The sequence below is a fragment of the Mastigoproctus giganteus genome, chromosome 1 (genome assembly GCF_048544385.1).
Source record: "Mastigoproctus giganteus isolate SK-2022 chromosome 1, ASM4854438v1, whole genome shotgun sequence".
Taxonomy (NCBI): Eukaryota; Metazoa; Arthropoda; class Arachnida; order Uropygi; family Thelyphonidae; genus Mastigoproctus; species Mastigoproctus giganteus.
Genome location: NC_143575.1, coordinates 45763065 through 45783745, shown reverse-complemented (window position 1 = coordinate 45783745; position 20681 = coordinate 45763065). Strand labels below are relative to the sequence as shown.

At 34.3% G+C, this 20681-nt stretch overlaps 1 protein-coding gene across 7 annotated transcripts in view; it reads right to left on the bottom strand.

Moving 5' to 3' along the window:
- The window catches only part of Cdk12 (Cyclin-dependent kinase 12), a 621218-nt gene that overhangs the window by 567510 nt on the left and 33027 nt on the right, over positions 1-20681 (bottom strand). For all 7 annotated transcript variants that reach the window (XM_090372485.1, XM_090372492.1, XM_090372479.1 and 4 more), the window contains one exon: positions 8619-8755. The gene's annotated coding sequence lies outside the window, so the exon portion shown is untranslated. The remainder of the gene's footprint in view (positions 1-8618; positions 8756-20681) is intronic.

Here is a 20681-nt window from a genome sequence, read left to right as displayed (position 1 = left end):
CCTCATATAGCATGATAGTTGTGTTCCTAGAAACCCTCGTGCAATATAAACAACAGGCCCTATGGGAAAAATAGGGTTAGGTGCCGGCCACCCAAGATTGAACACACAAACCAAAACATTACCAAACACAATAAATAATTGTAACAAAATACTTACGTATTTTATTACGACTTTTACGTAATAAAATATTGCTAATGCTTTTGCTTCTATCGTAAGCAAACTTGTTTTTTGTTTGATTTTCTATCCAAACAGATGACAGCCGTTCCATCTCTTCCAATTCGTTGTGTCTTAATCTAATAGATTTTAATTACACTTTGAGTTGTTCCTGCTATCAAAGTTGTTTTTATTTTCTCTGCATTCTTTGTAATTCTCAGCGTTGCCTCATTTAGGTCTGTAGCACATGCAATATCACATGGTCTTTCATTTCGCTCCAAGCATTTCACAATTTCATATTTTTTCTCTATCGACAGAGGCGGACTGGCCATAAGCCTTACCGGGGAAACCCCGGTGGGCCAGAGGCCAATGTGATTTTGGCCATAAATGCTAGTATGAGGCCACTACAAATTTTCCCGGGTAAGAATTTTTGACCCAGTCCACCTCTGTTTATCGATATCACTTTTCTTTTTCTCTCTGAATCTGCAGTGTCTTCACCAGGACACTTCCTTTTCACACCTTAAGTATTTTACTCATTTTTAGGGAATAAAGCACAATTACAAAATGAGGAGGCATGCTTGATACACATAAACAAAGCTGCACGCGTGTAGCAACTGAATAAACTTTTTTTTTTTTTTTTTTTTTTAGGAGCATTAGCAACTAAGGCCATATTGCTCTGGAATATGCGGTGGTCATTTCGTGACCTTTCCGCATCCTTCGTATTTGGTGGTGACGGGCTCGAACCCCGGTCTAATCAAGAAGCGTGTGCTACGCACTGCTGCTCCTTCCCACCTGGCTACGGAGGCGCCTACTGAATAAACAACACCGTAAAGGCAGAGATACACTATTAACACTTCACATTTTATTAAAGCACATTTCTAGGGGTTACTACCATAAAACAATAAAAACAATTTTCAGTTGCATTTCTGCTAGTGGAATCTGTTATAAACTGGTAGTAAACTCGATCTAATTACATTTGCGATTATACCGATAGCTGGAATTGTGTTGGTTTTTACGTTATTATGGTGAAATGTGTTTCCCCTTCACCGATATAAAACACATAAATACATTTTCAGACTCTTCTCTTCATTCCTATCGTGTTGTGTTCGGTTGGGGTGATTCCGCGTTCGACTGCCATTTCTTGTAAACACAAAGGCGAATCGTAAATAAGCGAATTCGGTTAGTGTTATATAAGATATCGTTCCCCTATTTATAAATCGTGTATGATATTCGTATAGTGTAAACACATGTTATACGAGGACTGACTGTAAGCATAATTTTTTTGAGTTTCACTCATGATTTGGATGGAGGAGATAACTTGATTTAATTTATATGGATTTTAGAAAAAGCATTTATCTTGGTCCTGTACAAACTGGAACATGCTAGGATCACAGGTAAGGGATCCCTCAGGGACTGCCGCTTGGACTACTCCTGTTTTTGATTTTTTCAGTGACACTGATAAACATGATAAACATACAGGGCATGATGTCAAAATTTGCACATGATGCAAAGTTTGGGAGAGTGGTTAATGATAGCCATCAAGTAGTTCTCTTTTAGGATTAAAGACAGACTTGAGGGATATTCAGATAAGTAGTAGGTATTTGGGCTGGGGTTATTTCCTAAGTTCACACATGGGAAATAACAACCTCAAAATAGCTTATACACTACAAGTTGTTGAATTTAAAATGTTAGAGGGAGAAAGGGATCTTGAAATACAATTTCTTGTAGAGATAGGGAAGTTATAAAAAGTTAGTGAAATTTTCACACTATTAAGTGACAGTAGAACTGGGGAAGGGGCATAAATTCAGACTAATGAAAAGAATTATAAACTGGATTGTAGAAAATTTTCCATTAGTTAGTAAGTTGTGAAATATTGGAATAAGTTGCCTCTGTGGTTAGTTGAGGCCAACATCTTAGGGAAATTCAAAGACTTTCTGAATAGGTACCTACAGGAAGAGTTAAGGTACATAGCTTGTATTTATTTATTTAATTAATGCAGCAAAAGGATTTGGCTTCCTTGCACTCTTTGGCCAATACTAATACTAATCACTTTTGCTTAGAGAATGATTCAAACTTGTTAAGTACTATCATAAATTCAGATATGCCTATCAGCATAAGTTGAAAATTCCAGGTTTACCAACTCAGCACACACTGAGTTGGTAAACTGACTTAGCAACACCTACCTTATACCTTGTGGGGCCACGCCAAGTCATAATATGTCTTGACATGGATGTAAAAGGAGTTGCAGGGTATCCTGTGGCAATGCAACCTGTTTGTTGCACAATGTGTCCAGTAATGCCTGCACATTATCGGGTCATAGCATCGAATGTACTTTTCCAGTAGGTCCCAAACATGCTCAATTGGTTTGAGATCAAAAGTTGGGCAGACATGGGAGGATAGAGAATTCATTTTCATGTTCCTGAAGCCAGTTGACAACCTGCTGGGCCTTGTGGCATGGTACGTTGTCTTGTTGTTAGGTGATACAGTTGTTTGGATACACTGTCATCATGAAGGTACTTGGTTGGCAATGATAGAAAGGTATGCATTCTCATTGAGCCACTGATTAATGGTGATCAGAAGGCCTAGGGCATGCCACAAAAAACAGTCCCCAAACTATAACGCCATTGCCTCCAATTCTCCAATTGTCTGCTGAATACCAACATTGCATCAAGGTGCCATGGCCTCACGTTGCTTCCTCCCAATTCAGATATGCCCATCAGCATAAGAGAGAAACTGGATTCATCAGACCAGGCACCAGATTTCCATGTTGGTAGCCCAGTATTGGTGCTGATGCACCCATGTAAGGTGCAGTTTCTTGTGTCTTGCGGTGACCATGGTTACCTGTGATGGCTGTCAACTGCCAACATGGGTTTCATAGCCTATATGAGCTGATGTCTGATGCATAGTCCATATATATATATTGGCCTTGCTGTTCCCACTGTACTGGGTGGTTAGCTGGGCTACTATGCTGTGTTGCTGCTGTATTACAAGACACACACGATGCTCACCATAGGTGTCAACCACATGTGGGCTTTCTCACATGTACCTTTGGCTGGTTGTTTGACCACTGTTGAGACAGTCAAAGTAGATTCGTGACACCCACAGAGTGGAGCAATTAACCATGCTGGCTGTTATCAAGATACTGGCAACTGCATATCTTTCCCCCACAATCATTCCATGTTCAATGTCAGAAAGATATTGGCACCAATCCATTCTTCCTAGCAGACACTCAAAAACGGATCACCACATGTCTGAACTACAACCTTACATCAACCTTTTCTGACTTTAAGCATGCACTAGTGTCACAAGCTAGGCCATTCCTACACAAGAGGGTGTTGTTAATGCAAAGCAAATTCAGTGTATATGTTATTGAGCCTTCGGTAAGCATAACAAGGCAAATAATTTGAAGTGTCCTGTATTGTTTAGTAATCTCAACTGCAAACAAGTTGAAGGTAGTCTTCCAAGTATACTCTGCTTTATAACTAAACATTCTTTTAATTTTTCAACCTTGTAGCTGTAACTTAGGAAATCCCATCTTTACATCTACATCACAAAATTTCATGTCAATGAATTATTGATGTATATGTAAAGATGGGATATTTCATGTGAATAGTTAATATATCCCACAAAAGCTTTGTTCGTGCATATCTAACAGCAACTCAAAGCACATTCCACCAATACCCATATTTAGGCAGCTCTGGCAACACAAATATGGGTATTGGTATAAATATGGCTTTCATATTTATGCTGCTCTGGCAACCACATTTTATATTACTCTTTTTTTTTTTCATGTTTATTAACATATCAATCTCAAATGTTGTCTTCTTTAAGAGGAATGACATCTTCTACATCATTCTTCTCACTGCATCAGGCATATAATGAATTGCTGAGATGATCAATAACATGAATTTAGAGATTTCTGAATGCGGCAGGCCAAGAAACAATCTTACAAATATTTGAACACCAATTTTTGTAAGAGGGACAAATACTCAAAATGATGAATGATTTCATCATATGCAGTGACTCTGGAATGTCTATATGGTACTCCTGGTACTATATAAGCAATACACACAGGACTCAAATGTTTAAGCCGTAAGAGTAACTCTAAGTTTGATATTTTAAAAACTTTCTTATGTGCATTAGTTTGAGCTTGACATTATGGATGACTATACCTTCTGAGGTATTTATATACATAGGCATAGCTTGGAAACATTTTTGCTTAAATTCTTGTTGATATTTATGAAAACTCTCATCAGCAGCATTAGATGCATAAGACCTTTGTTGTTCACCTGGTCATGAGTTTATTTCTGAACTGTTTGACTTCAGATTATTGCAACCAATGAAAATAGAAGTGATCTAACTCAGATTAAAATGTTCTTTTAACAGAATGGTGCACAGTTAAATCAAGAAATGGAAATTAGTGAGAAAATAAGCACTTCAACCTACACAGAGTATAATCTGTCTTTAATTTCTTAAATGGTTACAGATTTTTCTCGTATGTTTCGTGATACTCCCTGTACCACTTCTCCAGTGACTGTGAAAAACAGCAGAACAGGTAATTGTGGTAATCAACTGCACAGAATATGTAATTTAATTATACATTTCTTACTTTTAATATTTAAGATTCTTTATTATTTCCATATAGAGGGAATTAGTTATTAACCTGTTTTCAAGAGTGTTGCAGATTAGAGATACTAATAGGATCTAGGATATAATAGTATCTCCAATTCTGCAACACGCTCAAAACCAAGTTAATAACTAAATCCCCATCCCTACTTAACCTATAATCTTGACCTCAGGGTTAACCTAACCTGTGACCTTATCCTTGAATTTAATTTTTAAATCATTTTAAAATTACATTAGTTTGAGATTATGTTATCCTGCATAAAAAGAGAACTAATTTGTTAACCCAGCATTTCTCAAACTGTAGTATGCAATAGTATGCAACCCCCCTGTTCTGTCTCCGTTTCACTCTGTGCCACAGTAATTCGATATTAATAATGAATCCAGAGTGCACAGGCCTCTTTAATCATATAATGGAATTAACTTAATGGTTGACTATTAAACTAATAGTAAAAATTCAGAAATAGTAAAGAATCTTAAATATTAAAAGTAAGAAATGTGTAATTAAATAAAAATTCTGTTTAGTTAAATTACCACAAATGCCTGTTCAGCTGTTTTTTACAGTCACTGAGAAGTAGTATAGGAAGTACGACAAAACATCTGAGAATAATCTGTAATAAGAAATTACAGACAGATTACACCCTACAATGGTTGAAGTGTGCCTATTTTTTCACTAATTTCTATGATTCAGACTGAAGTCTGTACTTTGTTAAGTGCCCCAATAAGTCAGTTGGTTATCTCTTCTTACAGGTTTTTATGGGTTTGCAGATTCACTGAGTCTTATTAATAAGTCTCTGCAACCAGACCACTTATAGCAAGTACAATGCACACTGTTCATTTTGCTTACTTTGAAAGCATATTAGTTTTCTTTCTGAATGTTTGGTTGTTTTGGGATTTGAGACTGACTACTTTGGCCATCTGTTACATCAGTTCATATGGTTTATCATGTATTTTCTGTACAAGGTATTTTCACAATTTTATTTGCAAGTTGCACTAGTTGAAAAACCTAGAATTCACAGGTGAAGAGGTGAAGAGGTAAAGGTAAGGTGAAAAGGGTGGGAAAACTCCTCTCTCTTTACCTCAGATCATTAATTACAGTTCAGTTAGAGATGCCTCTTAGAATTTTTTTGGTCCACAGTGAGATCCAAACTCAGTCCTCTCCAAATGAGTGACAAGTGGCAAAACTAAAATGTAAGATTTATGTTATAGATTTTTATTGAGAATACAAAAAAAGTGCATGTATATTAGAGCACATAAACATTGAAGGAATAAATGGCATTCTTATGTTATCCTTCACCTATGTATGCAATGCTTTCTCATGAGCTAAGGTCATGTATCTTGGAACTTTCTGAACCCTTTAAATATATTCAGTATGTTGAAATTAGTCAAAGTTATATGTGTTACCAAAGGCCTGACTGAAACTTGACTTTGTGAGACTTTTACAAGTGGTAGAATTAAAAATGGTTAAAGATTTTAATCTTTTTAACAACATGAAAAATATATGCTATGATAATACAATAATAACATAATGATAAATAAAAATGATTTTTTTTTTTTTTTTACTTTAGAAATAATTACTTTGGCTCAGTGGTGGCTTTTACCTAAGGGGCAGTGAAGGACTCTACCTGCTGTTCATTTAATATAAATAGCAATTTTAACTTAAGTTTATAGACCTTGATGAATTTCTTGCTTATTCCTAATGGGCAGGATAGATTCTGACTTCCTTCTGTACCATTCAAGCCATTTCAAGTTAACTAGCTTAACTTACTAGTTAAGCTAATTTCAAGTTAACTTGCCACAAGGTGTGATACTTTCAGGCATACAGAATGGAACATTCTGTCTGCTAAAGACTATGTACCATATAGCAAAGTTGGGCATTATTTGAATATAAATTAGAATAAAAACTCATTCCTTATTTACTGTATGTTCATTATTTAATTTAATTGTTATTCATTGGAGGAGGAATTATTCTTTTCTTATTATTTGTTAATTTTTATTCAAACTTCAAATAAATTATTACAGATCATTTCTTATAGCCTACTTCCCTAATACCATATAGTAAGTGCCATGTTCTACGTGGTTTAACCAAAATCTTGTTAATTGTCTATTTTTGTATTACAGAAACCAAGTTTCTGATTTTCATAAAAGATATTGATGAAGCGGTACAGGGCATGATGCCAAAATTTGTGGACAATGAAGCACTAGGAGAGTGCTTAATGATTAGCACCAAGCAGCGCTCCTTTAGGATGACTTGGACACACTTAAAGGATTGTCAGAAAAGTGAAAGCTGTGCTTGAATACAGCAAAATGCAAGGTCAGCAAAATACACTTAGGGAATAACAACCCCAAATTAACTCATACACTTGGTGGGATTAAAAACAGTTTTAAAAACTGTTTTTAATCCCACAATTGAATTAAAAACAGTACAGAAAAAACTGATTTGCAAGTTATGATATGGTGGGACATGAAGTTCTCCAAGTAGTGTACATAGGCAGTAAGAAAGTCCCATGGTGTCTAATCAATGATTTATCAAACATTTGCTTGTAGAGATAGGGAGGTCACAATCCCACTGGATAAGGCAATTGTAAAATAGCACTTGGAATACTGTGAATGTGCATGGAGACCGTACCTAAACAAAAAGACAGATTTTCAAAAGGGTCGAAAGATAGGCAACTCACTTGGTGATATCTGAAAAAGGACAGTTGTATGATTAATTTTCTTTTTATTATTTATTTTGTATACTTTTTATTTTTATTTAGTTATTTATTAGATCTTATTTCTATTTTATTCTTATTCTTTTTTTTTTTTTTTGGCCATTGCAGCAAAAGCTGGTGGCTTCCTTGCACTGTATGGTTATAATACAGAGAATGCAGAATGTTTTTCTTTCTTCATTGACTATTTAGTTTACATTTCAATATGACAAAAGGCAAGAATTACTCAACACTGGAAAAAAAAAAAAGAAAAGTTTTTGTTTAGTACAATACACCATTATCATTTTCAGCTCCCATTAAAAGACTTTTTTTCCTTTGTCATTGTGACCAATCTGCCTAAATCACACAAACTTACTGATAAAATTTTTGTGAAAAGGGTTGTACTGAAGGTGAATTTACAAAAGATGGACTAGATATGGCAACATATTCATGTTATTTATGTAATAAAAAAAAATGGGGATGAGACAATATCAGTAAAGGATGTTGGCATCAAAGCTGTAAACAAATGGTTAGGGCTTATAACAAAAAAAAATATATATATGCATTTCCTCAAATAAAAAAAAAATCTGTTTGTACTTTGGGAAAACCACAAGTTCAGAGCAGTACACAAGACACCGGTCAACAAATACAAGAACATCACTTTACTTAGTAGTTACTCAGATTAAACTACATTCACTCAGATGAGTTTGATTTTGTAACCCCACACTTGATCACTTGGCTACAGTGACTTGCAACTGTATTTTTACTTTTAATTTGCAAATTGCAGTTCATACCCAGTAAACAATTATTCTGAATAACTGCAAATAAAATTGTTGTTTGTAAGTTACAAATAATTAATTAGAATAAGTGAATAACTTATTCTTCTTAACAGAAGAAGTTTAATTTTGAATAACAAATTATTTTTTATTTGCAAATAAAATTAAGCACTTTTCATTCTTATTCGTTATTTTGAAAAATTTTGCCCAACACTGCCATATAGTGTCACATACTATGAGAGAATATCCCTACCACAGAAATACTACAACAGCTGCCACTGAGTTGACTGTACTCATATTTTTTGTATGTACTTAATATATATTGGTCTGTATAATAAGTTTGAAAAAAAAATTTTCTTTATATAAAATATTTTACCTTATCCAGGAACAGCAGAAGAAAGAAAATTAAAAAAACCTATAGAAAGGTCAGCTTTTTAGAAGACCCAGAAACAATATATTCTTTCAGTTCACGTTCTGTTCTTTCTTGTCCAGAGACTAATGGCATTGCCTCTACTGTAAAAAAATTACATTCAGATTGTTGCTTACCACAAAGATTTAATTCTACTAAAAGTACTAATTTAAAAACAAACAAGTATCCTAAGAAATGCAAGCACTATATTGATAAGGAATCTTCTGTTTCCCCCCAAAGGAAAACACAGACAGTGATCAAGATAAATTCAGATTCTTTTGACCTTCCCATTAAAACAAAATGCTCTTGGAGTTATAAATGTCCAGATAAAAATTCTGTAAACAAAGTGAAAGATATGGTTGAAACTGGAAAGCCCAGTGAAAAAGATAATAATTATGAATCAGACAGCAGTTCAGAAAGGGAGAGTGTTTTGCAGACCAGGTATTCCTATGATTCTAGTATTTCAAAATTTAGTCAAGTATTTGAAGACATTAATCAAATGCATGGTCAAACACCAACATATGAGCATCTTGTCACAAAATACTCAAATAAAATGAAAAACTCTAAGTTAGATTTCATGGATATTAATAATAAATGCATAACCCAGTCACCATACAGGTCAACTTTAAAATATAATTTTCACAGTGGCATTCACAATGAGAATCCAGATATTTTGGGTGAGCCATATTCAAGTGTATGTTCACCCAAATTGAACAAGTTAGATAACAGAAATATCAGTGTGAATAATACACGTAACATTTCTGCTTATCAAGAATTAAGCTGTAATTCTAATATAACAAACAGTGTAACCACTTCCGAGTCATCATATAAAGTGAAAAGGTTTTGTGGTTCTCCATTTCCAAGAAAGCCTGCAAACAAAAAAAGTCTGAAAAATAAGAATTCTATGAATAGTCTAAATTTTTCAGATAATGTGCAGAGGAAATTAAAATATAAAAACCAGTTATCAGTGGAGATGAATCAGATGAATGGTCATACTACCACCAAATATGGTCCAAAAAAGGAGGAAAGTTTTGAATGTAGTTCTGATCTTTCCAATATTACTGGTGATTATGATAATAATATGACATATATAGCAAGCAGGGAAAGGAAATGTATGATAAACAAATACAAAGAAACTGCAGGATTTTTCAAAAATCCATTAACTAGGTTAAAAAAAGAAAAAGAGTGTAAAAAAAGCAAGGGTAGCTTACAAGCTAATTTTGCCTCTGCTGTGTCAGATGCTAATTTATTCAAGTTTGAAAATCATAAATTAACAAATTATTTTAGGAATCAAAAGAAATGTACTGATCAGAATAATCTAGTTGTAATTCCCCAACAGTCTGTTACTGCAAAAAAGTTTCCATTCTTTAATAAGAGCAGACAACACCTCTCAACCAATAGTGCTGAATTTAAAAATCCCAAAAGTAATTTGAGTAATATCATATGTGAAAAAAAAAGCACAAACGTTTTGCCAGTGGTAGCAGATTCATATTCATCCATTAATAGTTTTTCTTCTCCATGTGTAAAGAGTAATGACACCCATAATTGGAACATCCCTGAAACACTGGTTTTCAAAACATCCCATGAAATTGTACAGAAAACAATTCAGTCTATGAGAGAGGTAATCTTGTCACTACATGAACCATTAATTTATAGCTGATTCAAATTAATACATTATATAATTAAATCACCAAGAAATTTGAAAAAAAATACTATTTTAGCAACAATTACAGTTCTATAATCTTCTATAATTATATAAATTACTAAATAATTCTATAATCATTTTTAAAATAGTTATAGTAATATGCAAAGCATTCTAATTTTGACTAACTTTTTATTCATTCTTTTTTACTTTCCTTGCCTTATGTCTTGATCTTATAATTAGGGTATACATACTCAAACCCAACATGAACATAAAAGACATTCTGAACTGTCTGGAATTGCAATGCTTGAATTTCATTAGCATATTTTGTGACTTAGCAAAGTGAACACTTGTTAATCAAAGTATAAAATAAGATATCTACTAGCATGAATGTGAAGACATAATACCTTCAAGAGTGTTTCATGCTGAATAATTGAATCATTATATGGAAAATAGTAATCAGTATAAAAACACAATTTACTGCATCCTAAATTATATGTATTCAAATCCTTTCAGACTTCAAATATTAGTCAAACAAACAAGCTACAGTGTATTTTCAAATTAATGTATTTATTATTTTTTTTAAGTAAAATATATGGCATAGCCAGATATTTAGAATGTGCTGTGTTGACAAGCATTTTTATTTTCAGTAGTCTGGAATGATCTTTTGCCACTGTATAAACTATAATGAAACACAGAAATGAATATTCTAAACCTGAGATCGCGAAACATTTTTCTGACTGGTGCAAATTAATAAATGTGTTAACTTAATAACGTAAAGTTAAGTAATGATGTCGAGAAAGTTTCTTTAGGATGCACATATGACAGATCATATTTAGTGTACACAAATGTTCTTGGGATGGAAATGTGTGCATGTGTACACTCTTTAACCCAAAATATTTGGAGAAAAATTGGATACCACTATAATAAACATTACTGTTTGTTAAATAATGCATAACTAACAGAATATTTGGTGTTGTAAAATTTTGGAATTCTAATACTTGACACCCATTTGGTTTGTAAGCAAGTTTATTGTATCCAATTTTATGTGCAGAATGGGCTACAACTCATAAAACATATTCTTGTTATTATGTGAGCAACAACTAAGTTGAATAAATAAATTTATTATGCTTGAATGATAAACACTATTAATCATTCAAGCATAATAAAAATAAATTAAAACTATTTTAAATAAAATAATCTAAAGCCATTAGGAATAGTTTGAAACGTCACTAATATCTTTACCCCTAGCCAAGAACATGGAGTCTTTGGGAGCCTGCTTCATTTCATTCTCTTCTTCCACTTGATCCACACAGCTGAAACTCGCAGTAAAATCCCAAATTTCAATAAAGTGTTTTCTTTGATTTTTTCCATTGAAAATTCCAGAAATCTCTGCTGATTAACACAAACATGAAAATTCCAGATCAAGTTAAGCCTATTATTGATAATTATGTGCACACGTTGAAAAATATAATCCATCACCAGTCACGCAATGGATTGATCTTCCACATACAGGGTCACTTTGACTACACGTGTGCATTTGAAAAATCAGCAAAAAAATTCAAAATTATTCACTTTTTTTGATGCCACCTTTAGTTTATATATTTTCTGAACATAAGTGCAAAAACTCCATTTTTTTTATATTAAAAAAATATATTTTAAATTAATTTTTAAAATTAACACTTCCTTTAGATTTCAATTTTTAAAATTAACACTTCCTAATTAACACCTGTTGATGAGTGAAATGCTAATTGAAAAACCCACATGCTTCAAAAAATGCATACAACTGGGTGCCAGCTTGTCTATTGATAACAGGTGTGCCTACTGCACAAAATGTGAAACACGCACATCAACAGGTTGATTCCAAATGATATTTCAATGCCATGAAGCTAGAGAGTGCTACCAATTGGATTGGAGGAAAGTGCATGTCAGTAAAGTCAGCTTGCTACCAATAATTATACTTGACAGATGTCATTCAACATGTGCATATAATTAGATTTAACTAATTCCTGAATATTTCCTAATTGTGTGATAATTAAGATTTCTGGAATTTTCAGTGGAGAAACCAAAGAAAAACATTCTCAACTGTGTGGACACAGAGTAGATCAAGAGATGATTTACTGAAAATTGTCTGCTGTCTCAGTAATCCTGTTCATTTGGCTCAGTGTCTCTCATATCTGGAATCTCTCATATCCAATTATATGTGTTTGTGCTTTAAAAAGAATTAAATCAAGAATTAAAAGCACACTTTAGTGTGCTTTAATTCTTAATGGCAGCAAATCTAGTTGTTATGCTAAAGTCTGGCTTGCATACAATTGTTGAAGCATGTGTGGGTTTTTTTGATCAATATTTTTCTCATTATCAGCCAAGATAGCCACTGAAATCTCAGGAAATTAGGTGGCAGGGCCTGCCAGAGTAAAACAAATTACTGGTGTACCTGGTCTGACTCCATGGGGCTTAATGTAGGCAACGTTGGGACCCACTAGGGTCCCAGTGGCTAAATGGCCAGAAGAACAACGGTACACAACACTACACACCACAATATCCATACACTTTTAAATCTCTGGCCTGTACAGTATCACACGACAATGTAAACTACACAGAGATGGGGGAAACCCCTGGTGCCGTTAGACCCTAAACACACTATACACTATCAGTCAAGATAAGGTAAGATGGTATTCAAAATTTTTTGAATAAGAGAAGTGGTGAAAAATATCTAAAACACTGCAGAGGGTGTTATTTTCAGTTGTATTTCCATGATTATCTATACCAAATATGGAGCCCGTCACCACCAAATATGGAGGATGCAGAAAGGTCAAGGGAATGACCACCGCATATTCCCGGAGCAATATGGCCTTAGTTGCTAATGCTCCTAAAAACCAAATAACAACAAACATGTCTACAATGTTAGGTTTATGACAATATACTTTTCATATCTGGAATCTCTCATATCCAATTATATGTGTTTGTGCTTTAAAAAGAATTAAATCAAGAATTAAAAGCACACTTTAGTGTGCTTTAATTCTTAATGGCAGCAAATCTAGTTGTTATGCTAAAGTCTGGCTTGCATACAATTGTTGAAGCATGTGTGGGTTTTTTTGATCAATATTTTTCTCATTATCAGCCAAGATAGCCACTGAAATCTCAGGAAATTAGGTGGCAGGGCCTGCCAGAGTAAAACAAATTACTGGTGTACCTGGTCTGACTCCATGGGGCTTAATGTAGGCAACGTTGGGACCCACTAGGGTCCCAGTGGCTAAATGGCCAGAAGAACAACGGTACACAACACTACACACCACAATATCCATACACTTTTAAATCTCTGGCCTGTACAGTATCACACGACAATGTAAACTACACAGAGATGGGGGAAACCCCTGGTGCCGTTAGACCCTAAACACACTATACACTATCAGTCAAGATAAGGTAAGATGGTATTCAAAATTTTTTGAATAAGAGAAGTGGTGAAAAATATCTAAAACACTGCAGAGGGTGTTATTTTCAGTTGTATTTCCATGATTATCTATACCAAATATGGAGCCCGTCACCACCAAATATGGAGGATGCAGAAAGGTCAAGGGAATGACCACCGCATATTCCCGGAGCAATATGGCCTTAGTTGCTAATGCTCCTAAAAACCAAATAACAACAAACATGTCTACAATGTTAGGTTTATGACAATATACTTTTCGCTATGTAATCCTCAGAAAAATCTATGAGGGTGTTACATATTTAACTAAATATGATTACTAAAATATGCTTAAAATTAAAAATATGTATTTTAATGTAAAAATGGATGTTCGCAGTAGTGAAAATAAAATTATAATCAATCAAAAAGGCATGACCAGTTATGGGTTAATTAATAAAGTGATGTCTTTTTGTCAACATTTCGACTCATTTTATAACATGGAACTAGATTAATTTTTGAGTGCTCTTCAGTAATTATTGTTTTTAGCATGTCTACAGTGGCGCCTCCGTAGCCAGGTGGGAAGGAGCAACAGTGCGTAGCACACTCTTCTTGATTAGACCGGGGTTCGAGCCCGTCACCACCAAATATGGAGGATGCAGAAAGGTCAAGGGAATGACCACCGCATATTCCCGGAGCAATATGGCCTTAGTTGCTAATGCTTCTAAAAACCAAATAACAACAAACATGTCTACAGTGTTAGGTTTATGACAGTATACTTTCCGGTATGTAATCCTCAGAAAAATCTATGAGGGTGTTACATATTTAACTAAATATGATTACTAAAATATGCTTAAAACTGATTACATCTTGGTGGGCTCACTGATAGGCTGCGTATCCACTTTTCAGGAAATTAAAATGTCATTGTACAGCAAAATGGGTGCCAAATAAATTGGGTGTCAAGAATTAAAAGATGCTTATTAGTATAAGTAATACTAATAAACATCTTTTCCTTTAAGATACAGATAAATGAAAATCATTTTAATACTGGTAGTTTAGCTACATTAAAAGATTACTAGTGCATTTAAGCACTGTAATGCGCAAGCTGAAATTGGGGTTTGTTTGATTCAGGAGGAGGAGGCCAAAATAAGATTTTGTGTGGGGGGGTGGAATTCAGAAAGGATACAGAAAAAAGCATGTCATGATGGAAATGCAAAAGGGTATCCTTACCAAGAAGGACTATAGGTTCTGTAAAATTGCAGCATCTGGAAACTAGGCATCTACAAGATAACCTTGAAGTGTTTAAGGCTCTAAAAGGGCTGAATAAACTAAATGCTGGTGGCATATTCACTCTTTCTCAGGTGACACACACACACACACACACACACACACACACACACACACACACACACACACACACACACACACACACACAGTGTGAAATATTTGAAAAAGGAAAGGATGGTTGAAAAACAGATGTGCAGAAATTTGCCTTGGCAAGAGAATGGTTGCTTGTTGGAATGTGCTTCCATTTTGAAGGTGGAATATTTTACAAAAAATATTAGAAGGAATAAGAAAATAAAGTTGATAAATTTTTTGAATGATATATAGGCTTGCTTCTTTGCATCATTTTGACAATACTAATAAACATCTTTTCCTTGAAGTTCAGACAGATAAAATTAGTTACTGTCAATGGTGCAGCTACTGCACAGTATTCAAGATGTATGGTTGTAGAGGGAGAAATTGGAATCTGTCCACAGGAAGTTTTGTGACTGTGATTTGGCAAGGGGGAGGTTCCAAATAAAATCTGTGTGATGGAGGGTTTAAATTTGTGATAACCCTCCCTAAAAAAACTTCAGGAGAGTTAATTTCTTTTTTTCAGTTTGAACAAATCAGGATTTTCAGCTGCCTAATGTAGGTTAATTGTGGCAGTTATGATGTCCACTCAATTTGAAAACCACCCTGTCAGACAAAACTATGTGGTTAGCATTAGCATGGGCACATGATGCAAGAAAGCAAGCTTATATAGCATCAGCCAAAAAGAAAAAAAAAAAAAAAAAAAACAACACACAGACCCTTCTCATTTCACCCATCCACTTGCTCCAAATGTTTGTCCAGTTCTGCCTTGACTTAGTTAGGAAGACTGCCATTGTTCTCACTCATTACACAAAACTTTTATGAATATTCCATATGCCTATCAAAGTAATCTCCACTGAGGGGATGGCCTAATTTGGGTGTATTGTTTTAATCTAATACACTGTAAGATTTGGTTTACAGATGTTTAGTTCACTGGAAAGTCTCTTAAAAGTTGACTTTTCTGGACTTCTCACAGCGGCTTTCTGTAGTGCTAGCCTCACATTTTGTAAGATCTGCCACATTGTACTATCATAAGTTTGTATTGTTCTGTAAATGATGGATCTCGGGAGTGCTGGAGTAGCAGTTGCTAAATAGAGAAAGAAAACACTTCCCTGTGTCTAATTAACAATGGGTTATTAAATTTACTGCCTTTTGTTTGCTACTGAAACTACAGCATAGGACTGTAGACAGTACATACACATTTCTAGCTTTTTGGATTTTCTGTTCTGCCTACCACAGAAGATCACAAAAAAAGATTGTAATATGTAAGTGTAACTTAAATTCAAATTTTCTCCCAGTACTTATGTTTTTAGACTTCTCAATTTAATAAACCATGGTTAATTACATGCAGTGAAGTGTTTTTATTTATCTAATCAATTGACCTATGTAGCTAGTTATGCCCTTCAGTTCTCACATTAAAGTAAAATTTATCTTTGGCTAATTACCACTATATAACTTTTATACTTTCACATTTTATATATAACTTCACTAGTTCATCCTTTTCTTATTCCAACAAAATTTAATGTGATGATTCCAATCAAATTTAAACTGTCTTAACACATAAGAACAAATATTAGTATTTTACTGATAGTTAATCTTCAGACTGGGCTAGTATTAAAAGCAAGATCCTCAAGAATGGCTGCTGGGACCACTGTTTCTGACATATAAATGATAAAGATTAAAGGATACAGGGAGTTATGTCAAAATTTGAAGAAAATATTTAAAGAGTATGAAATAGTGCACCTTCAGATAACTTGCACAGACTTCATTGGATGATTAGAAAATTAGCAGACATTTTAACAATGCAAAGTGCACGGTTTTACACTTTTTTAATATCAACCGCAAAATAATTTATACGTGAAGAGGAGGAGAGCAATTTGTGGGAGGTTCTAATGTAGACACACGTGAAGTTCTCCATGGAGTGTAGAAAGACAGCAAGAAGGGCCTGTGGTGTCCTATCCATGATTTATTGGATATTTGCATGTATAATGATTCCACTTGATAAGGCACCACATGAAAAAAAAAAAAGGCAGTCAGCTTCCTGGAAAAGTTCAAATATGGGCAATGCGCTCAGTGAAATTGATAAAAGGGCACCTGTATGAGGAAAAATGGAAAATGCGAGCTTCAGACCTTGGTAACTAGGAACCTAAAAGAGGGGACCTGATTGAAGTCTGTAAGGCCCTGAGAGGAGAACAATAAATTGAGTGAAGGTACTATTCTCAAGGTTATAATAATACATAAATTCAAATTATGTACAGATTGGATTGCCGGAATAAGTTACCTCCATGGGTAATTGAGGTTTGGCAACTTGGGAAAATTCAAAGGTTAGCTATATCAGCACTTATGTGAGGAGTGTAAAATATAATAAGATTTTTTTTTTTTTTTTTTTTTTGCTGGTACAGCAAAAGTGTAGGATTTCCTTGTGCTAAAATCTTGTAAAATCTTAAAATAAAATAATAAATTAAATTAAAAATAAAATCTTAACATACTAATGCTAAAATTGGTCAACAATACTGATTTAGACTGAAGCTAAAAGAGCAAGCATACTTGTCCACATAGCAGTTGCTAAGAATCTGTAAACTTCGTATATAAGCATTTTATTATTATTATTCCATGTTTAACAGCGGTCTGGTCTCTACTTAAAGTAACACTTGCTTGTTATATATGAGATGTGATCAAAAAGTTTGAGGATATGCTAATATTTGAGAAATGTAAAATAATGAAGCATACAGACTGTTTGGAAGAATCTCTGTTGAAGCGGTCTCCTTGATGCTGTATGCACAGATTCCAGTATTCTTGAAACTTCTGGAAGTATTCCCGATAGCTCACTTTTGAAATTTCTAATAGTTCCTTTTTCACATTCTGAATAATTTTCTCACTCATTGCAAATCCATGATCTTCCAAGGGGTCATTAAGCTTTGTGGGTATTTCCCTGTGGATTCAGGAACACCAAGTGTGCAGGGACATTGTCGCAAAGCAAGCAGCAATTCTCTGAAGCTCACTTTTCTCACCATTTTCTCAAAAGAGCACATGAATCACCATAGAACTGGTTTTTTGAAGTTAAACTTCTTTAGGTGTGCTCCAGGCAGTTTTCAGATGGGAGTAACTTGCATTCGTGGATTGACAAAAAATGCAACGTTTTAAATATCCGATGCCACAGCACTTGCCGAAATTAGATTTGGCAACGGAAGGTGTCATATCTCCGAGACTCCCATTTATGCAGATTCATTGCCTGCATAAATAGGAGTCTCGGAGTCTCTATGGTCAATACAGGATCCCCAGTCAAGTGATAAATGTTCGCTTAACGAAGTTTCACTTAACTTCGTTATGCATGCTCGGCACACAATTTTTTTGTAGTACTCCTGGTTCACTGTTTAACCAAGTGGAAAAAATTCATAATGAACAATGCCCTGTGAGTCAAAAAAAATATAATTAAGCATGATCTTCACATTCGATTGAGATCATCTTGCTTTTTAGGCCTTGGAGAAGACAGAGTCTTCCAATGAAAGAATTGGGCCTTTTTGTCTAGATCATAGCCACATACACACAATCTGTGAGTGTTTCTTTCTTACATCATTACCATACACTCACAATCTGTGAGTGTATGGTAATGATGTAAGAAAGAAAGTGTGGATCAGCAGCAGCATGTTGATCAAGATTCTGACATGCAGGAATGCATTTCTCTCTCTCTGTAATCATCAGCGAGGATGTGAGGCACAGACTTGGCTCAAATCTTGTGTTAAAACTGATTGACATGGCCCATAAAAAAAAAATTTTTTTTCATTATTAACTTCATGGATAGTTAAATGTTGATTGCTCCTGATTAAATCATGAACAAGAGCAATTGAATCATTGGTTTTTTAAGTTTAAGGGCAGCTGGAATGAGGACCATTTCCGATGGCCCTCTTTAACTTAGCAGCATTTGTTTAGCAAATGTAACAACCCACTCTTTGTTACATTTGTTACAAACACAGTCACATGGAACTTTACAGGTGCCCAACTTTGTTTTTGGTTTCTGCAAAAACGTTTTTTTTTTTGTGTTTTTTAAATTTTTCTTGTGGTGTAGCAATATTTCTTCTTTTCTTAATTGATTACAGTACTTATTGCATGTAATATTTAAAATTTTTAAATTTAAAATATTAAATTGACTGTTTATATTTAAAAAAATGCTGCCATTATTTTAAAAAAAATGTACAAAAAGCTAGTTATAAAATATAAACATGAATATAATATATATAAAATATAATTTCCCTAAGTAAAAAACAAAATTTGAAGCAAATTCATCACTTAGTGAAATCATTCATTTTAAAATGTGATGAAAAACACATAAAATACCTTCTATTCAACATACACCAATTTTTATTGACTGCAGATAAATGGGTGGTTCACACATATATAATATGTCAAGATGAATTGCCAAACGTGTGACAATCATGATACTGCATTTCAAGACAGGAGGCAGTCCCTGAACTTTTTGATCACACCATATATGGTATCATAATATTACTATCAAGAAACTGCACGGTTTGAATATGTACAAAGAAATTCAAATATAAAAAAAGAAACCCTTTTACTAATTGCTTGTGCCATTTGACTCACATACAGACTTTTTTTTTTTTTTTTTTTTTTTTGAGGTGCCTCCGTAGCCCATCAAATACGGAGGATGCGGCAGGTCAGGGAATGACCACCGCATATTCCCAGCCCGGATAAAGGGTGAGGGTTGGCGTCAGGAAGGGCATCCAGCCATAAAAATTGCATGCCAAAACAATAAAAAAAACGCTGACCCCATATAATAATGTGAAAAGGCAAGGACGAAAAAAAAAAAAAAACCCAGGCTGTTTGTTTTTTTGAATTGCTCTTAGAATTAAAATATGCAAAGAATAATTCCATTAAAATTAAGGATAGCAGATGCTTATATAAATAAATATCAGTCTACCTGCCTACATTAATCTGGTACAACTAAGGCAAATAATGATACAGAACCACAGTCGAAAAGAACTAAGTAGTTTTACTTAATATCAAAAAAAAGAATACAGCAGTTTTATTTATAAAGATATAGGGCAATATTTAATTGTTATGGAACTATAATTATTTATCTGCACATATGCAAGCTACCTAATTATATGTTTACTATTATTCAATTGCTCTGAATAACTGTAAGCTGTTGTTGTTTTTTTTTTGGTTTTTAGGAGCATTAGCAACTAAGGCCATATTGCTCCAGGATATGCGATGGTCATTCCCTGACCTTTCCGCATTCTCCGTATTTGGTGGTGACGGGCTCGAACCCCGGTCTAATCAAGAAGCATGTGCTACGCACTGCTGCTCCTTCCCACCTGGCTACGGAGGCGCCATAACTGTAAGCACCACTTGGTGAACTGGCCTCTGTATCAGATAAGATGAATTGATATTATGCTTAGAATCAGTACTGTGAGGTTTTTTTTTTAAATTTTCATTGCATAAATTTAATTATTACAGACTTACAATGACATCGACATCCGATATTCTCAGGAACCGACATACTGTATTTGACGGCATATAAGATGCACTTTTTTCACGAAAAAAAAAAATGCCTTAAAAAATCACCCCGTGTCCTATATGCGGAAGTGAGCCTTCCCTCATCAGCATC